The sequence below is a fragment of the Carcharodon carcharias genome, chromosome 5 (assembly GCF_017639515.1).
Source record: "Carcharodon carcharias isolate sCarCar2 chromosome 5, sCarCar2.pri, whole genome shotgun sequence".
NCBI classification, from domain to species: Eukaryota; Metazoa; Chordata; class Chondrichthyes; order Lamniformes; family Lamnidae; genus Carcharodon; species Carcharodon carcharias.
Window position 1 is genome coordinate 37430847 of NC_054471.1, and position 14658 is coordinate 37445504.

Consider the following 14658-nt stretch of genomic DNA (forward strand, 5'->3'; position numbering starts at 1 on the left):
ACGGAGTTAACAGCATCTGTGGAGAGAAAGGCAGACTTTCCACAGATGCTGTTAGACCTGCTGAGATTTTCCAGCATTCTCTGTTTTTGTTTCCAATTAACTAAAACCAAGGCTGCACAGTCCATCCAGTAGGAAAATTGCATCCCCAGACACTACAGTGTCCAGAGTGTTGTGTCTGGGATTTTACCCAGGGGCTGTGCCTTACCACTGTGCTGGCAAAATGAGCACATACTATGGGATGATACAGGGGACTGTGCCAGTGGGTGGTGCCCGTGGTCAGTGGGGGAGTGGGGGAGGGGAGAGGAACTATGCTGGAGAACCGGGCCCTGGGGCCTGTGACCAGGAACCATGCTGGTAAGTACTGAGCCTAGGAGATTGTGCATTAAATTGCGCCCGGTGCTGTACCAGGGAACTGTGTCAAATGGCTATACCAGGGAAGTGTGCCCAGTGCTTGTACTGGGCAATTGTAGCTGAGAATTATACAATGTGATTGTGCCTGTGGATTATTCCTGAGGATTATGCCCAGTTTCCAGGCAGCGCCTGTAACATTGCACTAGGGGACTGGGAGCATTGTCTGCAACTAGACCAATGGCACATGTCTCGTGTGCAAACCAAACTCCCCATGGAAGTCACGCTAAAGATTTAAGTTGGATTTGGAGGGAATAAGTAAATGTAAAAATGAAAATCAATGCTAGCTATGGAGGCTGTAGATGCAGCAGTCTCCAGACCCTATGATATACCCGCAGGCCTTGTTTTGGATATTGAATTTCATCAAGGATCGAAAGCTGGGCTGTTTTAGGAAAAGCTTTTCAACATCAGTTTCTTTTTAAACATGCTTATATTTTGTTCTTGAAAAATGTACACAGTGTATTCATCTCAGCCAGTGAAATGCTTCCAATAATCCGAATGTGACACTTAACTCACACCAAAGCCAAACTTTCATCATCTGATTGGCAAAACTGAACTGCTTCCACTTACAATTATCTCTCTGTTTTTTTCCCTCTGCTTATTTAAATGTGTAACTTATTTAATTACTGGTTCTGTTTAATCTTCTCAAGCCTCTCTCTCCCTTCAACCCAAATCTATTTGATTCACTGACATATCTCTTCTAGTGACTGAAATGATACATTGTGCAGTAAAACTTCATGAGATTTGTTAAAGATAAGCATCCACAATTAGTCTATATAGTTAAGGCCTACCTCATTTGAACAATGCTCGTTATTGTATTAAGAGCATGCCCAGCTTAATGATGTAATTCTACTGCAAACTTTGAACAGCTAACACCCAAGTCTTTGGAACTTGGATACTAACCTAGTAAAGTGGCCTGTAATTTGTCTGAAATTGTCAGTGTTTGGCACCATTACAATTGTGAAACTGACAGAAACTTCTGGTATCTGTTACGGAGTAGACAGGGAAAAACTGTTCCCACTGGTGGAAGTATCAAGAAAGAGAGGCACAGATTTAAGGTAATTGTCAAAAGAAGGAATGGTGACGTGAGGAGAAACATTTTCATGCAGTGAGTGGTGGCGATCTGGAATGCACTGCCGGAGAGTGTGGTGGAGGCAGGTTCAACCGAAGCATTCAAGAGGGAATTGGATTAATATAGAAAAGGGAGAATGTGCAGGGCTATGGGCAGAAAATGGGGGAATAGCATTGCTCGTTTGGAGAGCTGGTGCAGACACAATGGGCCGAATGGCCTCCTTCTGTGCTGTAACAATTCTGTGATTGTGTGCACAGTTAAATGTGGAATTCTGAATGTTGTCAGTAATTTCCTGCTCCTTCCCAAGGTGTACTGTTGAAGTTCCCACAGGTGGAAATCTTTTGAAATCAGTTGCATTATCATGAGCTTCCACTTTTACCCATTAGTTTCACAATAAAGACTTTGAAAAGTTATGCCTTGTTGAATAAGGTGTAACTGGCTTTTTAATAAAGTAGAAAGTTCACAGTTACTGCTGAACAATTTCTCTGACTTTGAAAAACTAATGTCAGATTTCTCCATTATCATAAAAGGCTCCATGGATTAATAAAGTTTTTTTCACATTTGTGTTATTTTTGCTTCTACCTCAATCCCCGCTGTATATCCTAATATTTATTTTGCTGGTCCATAAAATATTTAATTACTGATGATGTTTTTTACTTCCTGATTTGTTGTCTGTGAGAATTCTTCATTGTGATTGGCTACTTAACCTGCCTGAGGATATCATGTTTTGAATCCATCCAGGATTATAGGTATCTCTGGGACATACAACATTTCTCGGACTGCTGTTCTCGGCATATCCTGAGACCCACGCTCAGTGCCATGCACCACCAAATGAACACATTCGACCTCTGCCTCCAGCAGCACCGATTCACCCTATCTCAAAGCTGTCCTTGTCCCCAGTTTTATTTTATTCTTCATCTCATCTGACGCCTTAACAAGAAAAGGTTTCCAGCATCTGCGGTATTTTGCTTTTATTTCAGAGTGCTTACCCTTGTCCTGCTATTATCACATTCTGCTTTCTTACCTTAATGCCATTATCAGCAACTCCTTTAGCCCTTACCACTACCATTAACACCCACTTTGTTCTTTTTGTTCATGACATCTTTGTCAATCCCTCACCTAATGCTGGTCTTCTATCCAGCTTCACCTGCTCCACACCCCCTTAAACAGTATAAATTTCATCACATTATTATTTCTTTTTCGCTCTGAAGAAGAGTCATACGGACTCGAAACATGAACTCTGTTTTTTCTCTCCACAGATGCTGTTAGACCTGCTGAGTTTTTCCAGCATTTTCCATTTTTGTTTCTGATGACATCACCATTGCTGGACACCTGAGATCCCTTTGAGCTGAGGCCAGAATGAAAGTAATGGCTGGAAAGGTGAAATCCATGCCACGGGGATTGTTGGATCTTTGTTCTGTGGCAGTTTCCTTCAAGGTCAGCGGCGAGAGCCATCACTTTGCTGCTGACTGCAACATCCAGGCCATTAATCATCCCACCAGTTAAGCAACAGATGGAAAGGAGAACTCTGTCTAAAGTGTCTACTGCTGATTTGTGATTACAACTCTGTGCTCTTGCTTTAAACAGATAATTGTATCAACATCTAAATGCTATTTAGATCCCTTGACACTATTTGAAGGAGAGCAGGAGAGTTCTCCAAAATCCTAGGCTTTCTATGTTCCTCAAATAAAATCACCAGAACAGATCATTTGGTTTCTGAGAACTTACTGGGTGCAAATTGGATACCATGTTTCCTACATTATAATAGTGATTACACTCCAAAAGAACTTTATTGGCTGTAAAGTGCTTTGGGACATCAGGAAGTTGTGAAAAATGCTTCCTTTTAACTCCAGTTACCTCTTGAATTATTCAAGAGATTATGTGCTTAAAGCCAGTGCGTTGAGGTCACAGCTCTCAGCGTTTTGTCTTGACTCTCTTTAATTCAAGGAGACTCACTTCTTGACCCTGCCGAGTCTCTCCACCTCTGACAAGGCTCAACTTGATGGTAATGGAATGCTTACCACTTGCCCAAGTGAGGGCACCGACAGCACTGAAGAAGCTCAAGAGCACCCAGGAGAGTACAGTTTGCTTGACTGGTGTCCTGACTGTGTGCTCAGCACCCGTCCCCTACACTACTGCTGCCGCAGTATGTACAATCTACGAAATGCACAGTAGCAGTTTATCAAGTTTATTTTGACAGCACTTCACTGCTTCGCAATCACCAACACCAAAATGGATAAGAGCAGCAATATCATTGGAATACCATCACTTCCAGTTTCCCCTCCAAGCAGCAAACCATTTGACTTGGACACATCACCATACATAGAGTTGCATGGAATTTACAGTATAAAAACAAGCCACTTGATCCAACTGATCTCCACCAGTATTTATGCCTCACACAAGCCCTCAACTAGCTTCATGAAAACAGATCACTTGGTCATTGCTGTTTGTGGGAACTTGCTATGCACAAATTGACTGCCACTTTTCACAAGTACTTTCATCATTATTGGGTCAACATCCTGGAATACCCTACATATAATCGAAATGGGTATAACCATGGGATCACCATTATAGTATCAGCATTGGTTTACCACCACCTTTTCAGGGCAATTATGGATGATATTGCTGAAAAAAGAGACATGTCAAAGCTTTTCAACTTGCACTCAGCAGGACACTGCGCAAGAATACTAATATAAGGGGAAATAACAATTTTTGTTTTCCCCCTACATTGATATGCTTGCAGAGTACCCTAAAGATTCTGAAGAGTGCAAGACAAAAAGCTTTGACATGTCTCTTTTTTCAGCAATACTCAAGTTCTGTACTGCCAAACAACCATAATTATGGATGGGTTATGAATGCAACTATGTTAACAATTCCAAGACCAAATTGGAAAAAATAAAGTCAAGCCCTTAATCATTTTGTATTTCTCAGAAGCATTACCAAGGGCAAAGTTATGGAAAACTTCCACTAACTTCCTAACTTCCTAGTCAAAGTTGCCATCCTTTATATTTGAATCCAGACAAAGACTGTGGCAAACTGTATGACAATAGAGGGCATTACAGCAGAGTCTGAGTCTACGTTTACCTGACATCTAAACTCATACACCTTTCATCAAAAAGATCTGGTTAATATTCAGGAGCAGGAAACCTGGCTGATAGTTTGTGTGCCTAATCCAGAGTCACTGACATACTTTAATTGCATTCTCTGTCCAACCTTTGGCCTTAAACCAATAGCAACGGCTGATCACTCCACTGCCTGCTTCAATACTTCAGTTATTTTGTTTCCACTGTGCCCTTGATTTTATGCAGAAATCTTTCCAATTAAGCCTATTGCACAATGAATCGGCCTTTGTTCTTGCATGATGGTAAGATTTACATTTTTGGATATTTAAATTATTTCTCAACATTATAAGAGTGCTAAATATAAGTGTGCTGTGATCTCGCTCCCCATGGTGTTACCCAGCTCCCACCAAATAGCGTCAGCTTTCTCGGATTAACTCCGTGCTAATTTTCAGACCCAGTCAGTCAGTCGCTTCATTTAAGCTTTAACAAAGGCATCGAGGAAAGTGTTGGATTTAATGCTGATGTCAGGCTTTGCACGCTCTTTTCATTATAAAAAATAAACGTTTAGTCCTTCAACATGCTCATGATCAGATGATGCATAAATTATTCCTATATTTACATGAGTCAATAGTCAGTGGAGGATGTATTTAAGCTCATCAACAAAGAGGGAAATTGGGAGAAATGTTTTCCAGAGTATTCTTAGGACATGAAATTTCTCAGCAGAAACAGTGGGGCAAGCTGAACCCATAAAGCCTTTTAAAAGGGAAGTGAATAAATAAATGTCTGAAAGAGAAATGAAGGGAAGGGAAAATGGAATAATTGGGTAGACTTGGCAGACATATGATGGGTTGAATGGCCTCCTTCTATATCACAAAGTTCAATGCTGGATTTTGTGTGGCTTTATGGACCACCTACCCTGGCTAAAATGTCAGTGGGAAGGGGGGGAGGGAACCCAAACCTGCCCAAGGTCCCAATGGCTGCCCCAAAGCAATTCCCAGGCAGTCCCATCTTAAAGGGCTACCAGCCAATCCGATTGGCCGGCAGCTCTGTAAATCAGCTTTGTAGGGTGGAATCCTCCGCTCCCATGGGCTGTGGGAAATTTGGCAGGCAGGGGCACTTAATTTGGCGGGAGGCAAAAATTCTGTTTCCTGACGTCGGGATAAACTGTTGGAATTTTGTTCTCCTGACTTTCAAGGTGGGTTGAAGGCGGGTCGAGCATCTCGACGAGCAATGTCGGGAACCCTATTTGCATGCACTAGCATATCATGCATGCTTATTAAAAGGCCACCTTGCCAGAATTAAGTTCCCTGTCAGCGGGTAATTGGAACATTCTGTTTTATGACTGTAAATAAGCAGCATGCACCTGGTGAGCTTCACTTCACCCACGACTCGGAGGTCAGTAGGTGTTGCTTTCACCTTTCTGTTAACCATTCACTCTTTCATTTTGGGTGCTGGTAGCCCAAGCTGCGCCAAGGCTGGGCATGGGAGGCACGACCAAGGTAGGGGTGGGACGGAGAAAGGACTAGAGGGGTAAAAGACCAGAGGGAAAAGGTGGCATGGAGGCATGACTGGTGGGGGTGGAAGGACCAGAGGGGATGGGGGGGGAGGTTGGGAAGTTCTAGAAGCACTCCCAGATTGTATTCAAACCACCTTGGAGACTTGAAAGTAATGACACAGTTTGAAAAAGCTATCAAAAAAACAATATGGAAAGGGTCTCTAAGTGGTTGGGAGGAGTTAATGACTCCTCTTTTGGGCAGAGTGAAGAGGCACCCTATTAATTATTTGCTTAAACCATGGACAATCAGGCTCAGCTGGGTCCTGTCCTCGAGGTCCAAATGCCCATTGAAGGACCATTGCTCCATGGCTAATGGGGCACCTTCAAGTGAGAATCCATTGAGATTCGGAGCTGGCATTGAGTATCTGTGATTGGTCATCTCCTGCTGTACGTGTTTCCTGAGGGAGACATGGAGGAGCGTGATGTCTCCTCAGGTGAGGAGGCCGTTGAAGGGGATGAAGCTGACAAGGACCAAGATATCGATTAGCCACACAAAGAGGCCACAGCAGGGGTAAGACCATGGCAGATATGCCCATGACAATGACAGCTACCAGGTTCCAGGAGGAGTAAGGTGCCAACACATTTTTATAATTGGTTTCCTTGCCTTTGCTGACTGTAAGGCCCCAGTACCTTTTTGCTCATAGAGATTGTTTCTCTCCAAAGTTCCATATTTACTGAGAGCCGAATTAAACATCAGTACTCACCATTGGCCCTGATGTTGATTTGGTCATTTGCTAAACAATGGTTAAATGCATAGCCCTGGGGATAAATGGCCGCTGTAGAACCTAAACAGCATTTCCTTCTCCCACGTCCTTAGGCAACTTTAACTAGAACAGTGATTTCACTCATGCCCTCACTAAGTCAGCGTGCATGGCAGTTATAAGCAGTTGGATGTCATATTTCACCAGGGATGCACTCCTGTCATCTGCTCCCAAAGTAGACAGATCATTATTTCAGGCGTAACCTGATGGATGGGTCAACAGGGAGCAGCAGCATAAGAGGACCATATGTCCCCTCGATATTGCTCCTCAAAGCAGACTGATGAGGCAAGATCATGCACCGATCGCCACTCACACATCATAAACCCACAACCCGTGGCATCTTTATCATGCTCAGAAGCTTCAAGGTTTCTTTGTAGTCTCACTGAAAATGCCTCAACTGGACTATAGGTTGCTGAGGTGCAACCACTTGGGACCCTGCAATCGTTGAAACCTTTAAAAGTCTCTTTCCTGGATGGCATTAGAATTAGTGCAAGACCATGAGCCGTCATTTTGGCCACGCCAGCCAAAGTGGAAAAGTTTCCTGCATGGAAGCTGCTAAGGCCTGATAGAGCTGGATTTGCATCACATTGGCAGCAACAGAGCCCTTGATACGGTCCAGCACACTGGCCCATTCTAGACTCTCTCCCCTAATTCAGTAAAAGCCCCATCATGGAATCAATTTGAGTGCTCTGCCTTTATCTGAGGTCTGGTGACAGTCTTGATAAGGAGATTAGCAGGGCAAACAACTCCTCATGTGAGGTCTGACAAAGGCTTCAGCCAGATGCACGGACACACCTCTTAAATCCTACACTCAAATCCATCATGCTCCATGATCTCCTTACCTGCTTTGCTCAGCTGCATGATCGCTGAAATTGACAAATCACCAAGGTAGGACATTCAGAATGAACGTGCCACACATCTTCCTCCAGACAGTTATGGTAGCTTCTGGATTTCAAATGTTATGAAGACAGTGTCCAACTACAGTCTCTCACCTCTGAAACTGCACTCACAATGAACCTTAGCACACACGTAGCTGATTTAAGCGCCCACAAGTAATTGTGTCATCCACATACAACTGAGATCAGCGCATCAGCAGCGGGAGATGCTATGAGCTCGATGAACACACCTCCTGAGGCCACAACATGGTGAGCTGTGAGAAATGGCTGACATGAAGAGTGGCCAGGCAGCACACTAACAACTGAGGGCCAGTGTTTAATCTTGCACATGTCGGTTTATAGAATAATCACTCTGGCAATAACATGGGAGAACTGAATCAAAGAAGGTCCTGAATGGACTCTGGTGGGGGCCTGTATGCTGGAGCCTTAACTAACTATTCACCAGATGGAATCCATGAGACTTGTGACTGGTTATATACAATGAGTGTATACCGATGCCACCTGCATGCCTTTAATGCTGCTTAATTATTCTTACTCCGCTGTCTTGGTGCAGCCCCAGCATCCGCAGCTGAGGTGGAGGCAGCCTGCTGACTGCTATGCCCTGTTATCCGAGGTAGCTTTGTGCCCTCTGGTGGATCGAGGCCTAGAGGGCCCCTGCCTGCTAAGAGTATCCTGCTCAGGTGCAGGTGCACCCTCTTCAGCCTGGCCTGCTGGAGGCTATGGGGTCACTTGTAGAGGGAAGGCAGGGCACCATTGGAGTGCCCTGAGACGATGCCCCCAGGGTGCCTGGCTGGCATTCCTCCTGCCGATGGAGGATCCTTGAGGAGAAGGGGTAGCTGGAGGGAGGTTAAGGTGCCCTGTCTCCCTCTTGTCTAGCCATTGCTCTACTGCACCCTAACTAGAGCAATGGAGTGCAGGTCTGAGCGCATATATGGCAGCCACTGTGCGTTCTGCTGGACCCGGGTCTCCAAGGCTGCTGCCACCCTTTTCATGGAGGCAGCCACGCATGTCAAAGCCACAGCAGCAGACAGAATGTGGACGGACTCCTCCAGCCCTCGGTCCGGTCTGCGGACAGCCTCTGATACCTGTGCCTGATGCTTGTCTGCCTGTCTCTGCATCGCCATCGGGTCTCTTATGGCCAAGCCCAGAGGCTCACCATCTGATTCGGGCCCAGCAGGGGCCTGGTCTCCAGCGGTGCTCTGAGTGTCTGAGACCTTGGCTGTCACTGCCCCCCACCAGCTGTGGACCCGTGTCTGTGATGTGATCACCAGACTGTGAGCCTGAGCCTGCTCTCGAACTAGCACCCACCTAGATGCTTGCGCTGGTGGAGGGTGTGGGTGAAAGCAATGACTGTGCTTCCTTTGAGGATTCTGAGGTTTCCTCCTCGGAGGTGGGCTGGGGGCTGGGGCTGCGGCATGTCCTTCTTGATGTCCTCCCCCATTTCCTGCGAGGATCCGGATTGGAGAAAAAGACGAGGTTTAGTGATTGACTAAGCAGGCTCACGCATTAAAGATCACTCACAGTCAATGCACGCATATTGCAGCTGGAGACTGAGTGCATCCTCTCTGGGTTCTGGGAGAGTCCGATCTTGGCTTCTGCAGAAGCACCCTTGTCAGCTCTCTCAGCGGCTTGCTCCTCACATGTGGTGAGTGGCCAAATTTCGGCCATACCCCTTCCGGCCTTGGCCCGCTGGCGTTTGTCACGGGCGATCTTGTCCATGACAAGAAAGACAGAAGGATTGATTGTGAGTCTGTTGTGTGAACGGGCAGTTCAGAAGCATGCATGCCCATCGTAGCTGCTGATCCCTCCCCAGTAAGTGATTAAGAGTCCCGTCGTCGTGCAACTGGTAGGAGATTGAGAGCTTAGAGTGGGCGGTACACATTCAGAGCCGATGTCCCATCTGCTGGTCCTGTGTGACATCCCTGTGCCTAATGCCCGAATGAAAGGGTCAGTCTGCAGTGCGTAGGCAGCTCATTTACCCTGGCGGAGCACAGCAGATCATTCATCCTTCTTCTGCACCACAGGCCTGTCCGTTTTTGGGTCCCGTGGGCACTAACCGCCCTGGCTCCCTCCTCCCAGGCTGCCGTGGTCAGATTGGGGGGGGGGGGGGGGGGGGGGGGGGGGGGGGGGGCGGTGGTGGAGTTGGTGCCTCCTGCTCCCATCCCCCAGGAACAGCACCTTCCGCCTTTCCTGGACAGCCTGGTGGAGAGTCCCCGAGGAGGAATTGCTGAACCGTGGGGGCCCAGGTTGCTCTTGTCTTTTTGACATGACTGTTGAAGCAAAATCCCGATCTCCTGGCCTGCGGTGAGTGAATGGCTGTCTGGGTGCGCTTTAAATATGGTGCCCAGACCTGCAACCCCATGAGGTAATGGAGGTCGCCCGCCCTGCCACGAGATTTGCCAGGCCCCTCACAAATAATGAGCTGAACAGCGCAATGTCGCGCACGTTCAGCCGGTCCACTGCCCAGTGGGAATCACTCCGACTTCCCCGCCCACCACCGAATATGGATTCAACCTATAGTCTCAGCAGCCTCACCAGTAGCCACTGCTGGGACTACCGGCAGTCTCCAACGAGGAACCCGGACTGGCATGTGAACCTCGGAAGTGGGGGAAAGGGGGGGGTGGGGTTTTGAGGGACCGGGTTCAAGAGGCCAGGGGGGAGGGTGCCTCCGATTGGGCCCAGGGTGCCCACATAGTTGATCCTTGTCAGACACCAGCCCGTGTAACTCCATTAACTGGTGACTTAAAAACCTTAATTGGTCCAAGGGCACATTGGCCGCCTAAACCCCCACCCCCTCCACCGTAAGATTTCAGATAGGCAGTGGGCAGGGCACCCGCTGGGCAGAATCTTGTGGAGGTGACGGGGATCTTGGCCGCCAGCTGGAGGGCTGGCAGGACCTCTGTGTTGCCTCTTTTTACAAGAAGACCCATTGCACCTTGTGCCACTCAAACATTTAACAGGCCAATGGCGAGCATTCCCTCAGGATAAAGGGCCCTAGGAGCAAAAGTGCCCCCCACCTCTTCTATACTCATCAGCGCCACTGGGGAGGCGATGGTCGCTGCCAGTACGACACCCACACGAGGCCTCGGATCGAGGAGGGACCCAGACACAGGCGAGTGGTGTTGGGAGGAGGGTTGCGGCATGGAGGTCATGGGGGAGGGGGTAAGGGAGTCGGCAGGAAGGGGGGTTGTGGCTTTCAGCAGGTCCCCACACCCCCTTCCCCCCTTTCCTGATGCCGGGTCCCTTGATCAGGCACTAAATGCCTTTGAATGAGATACCCGCTCTGGGAGACCGTGGCTTGTTCGCTTGTCACGCTCCCCACTTTGGGATACCCCCACCTGCCACTGGGGCTATTATCAGTGGCAGTGAAATGAGGGCCTTAAGTAGGCATTACTTATCCACTTAAAGGGCTCAATTGGTGGCAGGGAGGAAAGGTCATTCACCGGTCTTCGGAGTAGGGGGGGCGGAAAGGTGACAGGGTCCCCATCTGTCATCCTCCTGCCCAATTAAATGCCCCCCCAAGCTTGTCATGGGGAAGGGAACAAAATTCCACCCATTGGATTTTACATGCCCCTGCCCCCCACCCCGCCTTCAAAGCCACTGGCAGGGGGAGCATAAAATCCAGCCCATGCATGTGTGTACTGCACTACAGCATCAACGTTATATGCTGGAGGACAGCTTTTGTCAATGAAACATGTTGCTTATCATAAATTAGAAACAAAAATCTTTTCCTTATATTTTTGACCTATATTCCTGAAGGTCCCCACACATGTTGAGGTGTGGCACAATTTTGGGAGATTTTAACCCTCAACATGTTCTGGGGAGGGAGCGGGTGGAATATTTGCCCGTGCTTGCTGTGGCTGGGGGGGTGGGGGGGGTGGGGTGGGGGGGGGGGGGGGGGGGGGGGGGGGGGGGTGGGGGGCGGGGAGCGGGGAGAGAGGGGACACGGTGGCCATTTTGAGAGCCTAGGCCTCATTACTGCTGCTGACAAGCTAGACGTCCTGATTGGGTGCCCCGCGCGCTACAGCTCACTGGCTCCGAGTTGGTACAATATTGGCTGGCCTGGACATCGAACAGGCAGATCGGGGGGGTCAGGCATCAGATGTTGGGGTGGGGTAGCAACGGAAGGTGCTGGGGAGGGGAACCTGGGCCAGCACTGGACCACAGTTATGGAGCCTGGAGCAACATTTATGCTCCGCATGGCCTGTGAAGAAATAATTCTGTGCTTCCCTTTCTCTGCTTCGCCGCTCAGAGCGACTGGGTGGAATATACATGTTCCTTCCAAGTCATCCCTCGTATCGGACCCCGATCTGCATGCAGTAATGAGGTTCCAATGCAGGGGTCTAGTACACCCAACTGCAGGCCCAAGGGAAAATGGTGGTAGGCTTCAAAGGACCAGCACAGGTTAATTTTTATCTTTGCCATTGCTTGGCATGCACACGCTGGGCCAGCGTGTACAGGAGAACCAGGCCCACTGTGTCCACAATTCCCCGTCCGCTCAGTTAAATTTGCTGTACACCCAAAAAAATGAATAAATAAATAAATTCATCCTTCCTTGGGTGACGTGTTCACCGCAGGCTCAATTCAACTTGAAACCGGAGTCTATCAGAGTCACATTCAGTTCGGTTTCCCAATTTCATGGGTAGGATTTTACATCCGGCAGGATATTACGGTCCTGCCGAACTGGATGGAGATTTAAATAGCTCGCTGCATCTGCCGGGAGTGGGGGGGGTGGGACACACTGTGGCGGGGCTGTAAAATCCTGGTCCAAGTACATTGTTAAAAAGAGAAAAAACAGTTTGATTTTGTTCAGCTTGTTTACTTTTAGTTTCCTTTGGAATATGAAAACCTGCCAATCTGTTACCTCAAAAGCCTGTAAATGCTGAAACTTTCAAGTCTGAGATTAATAGGTTTTTGTTGGGTATTAGGCATCTGAAAGACGAAGCTGCTGCTGCCAAGACTGATGAAGAATCCTTGGCCTTTCCTTTGTCGCCTTTTACAATTTTTAGTTTAACCTCATTAAAAATGTTAAAATATTCTGTGTTTCATTTTTGTAAACGCACTTAAAGGAAATGTGATTCACTGCTGTATTCTTTACGTAATGTTATTCTTTCTCTAATCCCGTCTCCCCTGCCACCCACAGCCTTAGAAGCCTGGTGTGTATTTTCTGTAAGGGATATAAAAACAGGAGCAGGCCACTCAGCCCTTCAAGCTGGTCGCCATTCATGACTAACCTGTCCATTTACCCTCCATAGCTCCGTGTCACTTGGTATATACCCTGACCCAACAAAAACCTATTGATTTCAGCCTTGAAAGTTTCAGCATTTCCAGGCTTTTGAGGTAACAGATTGGCAGGTTTTCATATTCCAAAGGAAACTAAAAGTAAACAAGCTGAACAAAATCAAACTGTTTTTTCTCTAAGTCTCAGTGAGTGGGCAACAAGCTGGCAGATGGAGTATGATGTGGGGAAGTGTGAAGTTATTCACTTTGGTAATAAGAATAGAAAAGCAGAAGATTTTTTAAAAAGCGAGAAACCTGTTAAGTGTTGATGATCAAAGAGACTTGGGTGTGCTTACACAAGAAACGTAGATAGTTAGCATGCAGGTGCGAGTGGGAATTAGGAAGTCAAATAGCACGTTGGTCTTCATTACAAGGGGATTGGAGTACAAGAATAAAGAAGTGTTGCTGTGATTGTACAGGGTTTCAGTGAGACCACAGCTGGAATACTGTGTGCAGTTTTGGTCTCCACTTTTAAGAAAGGATATACTTACAGTGGAGGCAGTACGATTAAGGTGCACGAAATTGGTCCCCGGGCTGTCCTATTATGAGAGGCTGAGTAAATTAGACTTATATTCTCTGGAGGTTAGAAGATGAAAGGTGATCTCATGAAACCTCCAAAATTCTGAAAGGAGTTGACAGGGTAAATGCTGAGAGATTGTTTCCACTGATTGGGGTGTCTAAAACACAGGCATAGTCTCAGGATAAGGGGCTGATCATTTAGGACTGAGATGAGGAGAAATTACTTCACTCAAAGGGTTGTGAATCTTTGGAATTCTCTACCCTGGGGGTCATGGATACTCCTTCGGTGAATATATCTAAGGCTGGATTAGACAGATTTTTAGTCTTGCAGGGAATAAAACAATATGGAGAGCAGGCAGGAAAATGGAGTTGAGGCCCAAGATCAGCCATGATGGTATTGAATGGCGAAGCAGGGTCATATGGTTTACTCCTGCTCCTATTTCTTGTGTTCCTATGATCTTGTATCAACATTCTGGGGTTACCATTGACCAGAAACTGAACTGGACTATCCATATGAATAGTGTGGCTACAAAAGCAGGTCAGAGGCTAGGAATCCTACAGTGAGTAACTCACCTCCTGACTCCCCAAAGCCTGTCCACCATTTACAAGGCACAAGTCAGGAGTGTGATGGAATACTTTTCATTTGCCTGGATGAGGGCAGCTCCCACAAAACTCAAGAAACTTGACACCATCCAGGATAAAACAGCCCACTTGTTTGGCACCCCATCCACCACCTTCAACATTCACTTTCTCCACCACTGACACACATTAGCAGCAATGTATACCATCTACAAGATGCACTGCAGCAACTCACGAAGGTTCCATCAACAGCACCTTCCAAACACATGACTTCTACCTAGAAGGACAAGGGCAGCAGATAGATGGGAACACCATCACCTGGAAGTCCCCCTCCAAGTCACTCACCAGCATGACTTGGAAATATATTGTTGTTCCTTTACTGTCGCTGGGTCAAAAGCCTGGAACTCCCTCCCCAACGGCACTATGGGTGTACCTACAGCACATGGACTGCAGTAGTTCAAGGCAGCAGCTCACCACTACTTTTTCAAGGGCAATAAATGTTGGCCCAGCAAGTGATGCCCACACC

General features: G+C 47.3%; 1 long non-coding RNA gene across 1 annotated transcript; it reads left to right on the forward strand.

Annotated features, from left to right (window-relative positions):
* Nucleotides 1-2389: 2389 nt before the first annotated feature.
* Nucleotides 2390-3185, forward strand: LOC121278318. Its single transcript, XR_005943101.1, has 2 exons — nt 2390-2440; nt 2740-3185. It is a non-coding gene; the product is annotated as an uncharacterized LOC121278318 (long non-coding RNA).
* Nucleotides 3186-14658: the final 11473 nt, after the last annotated feature.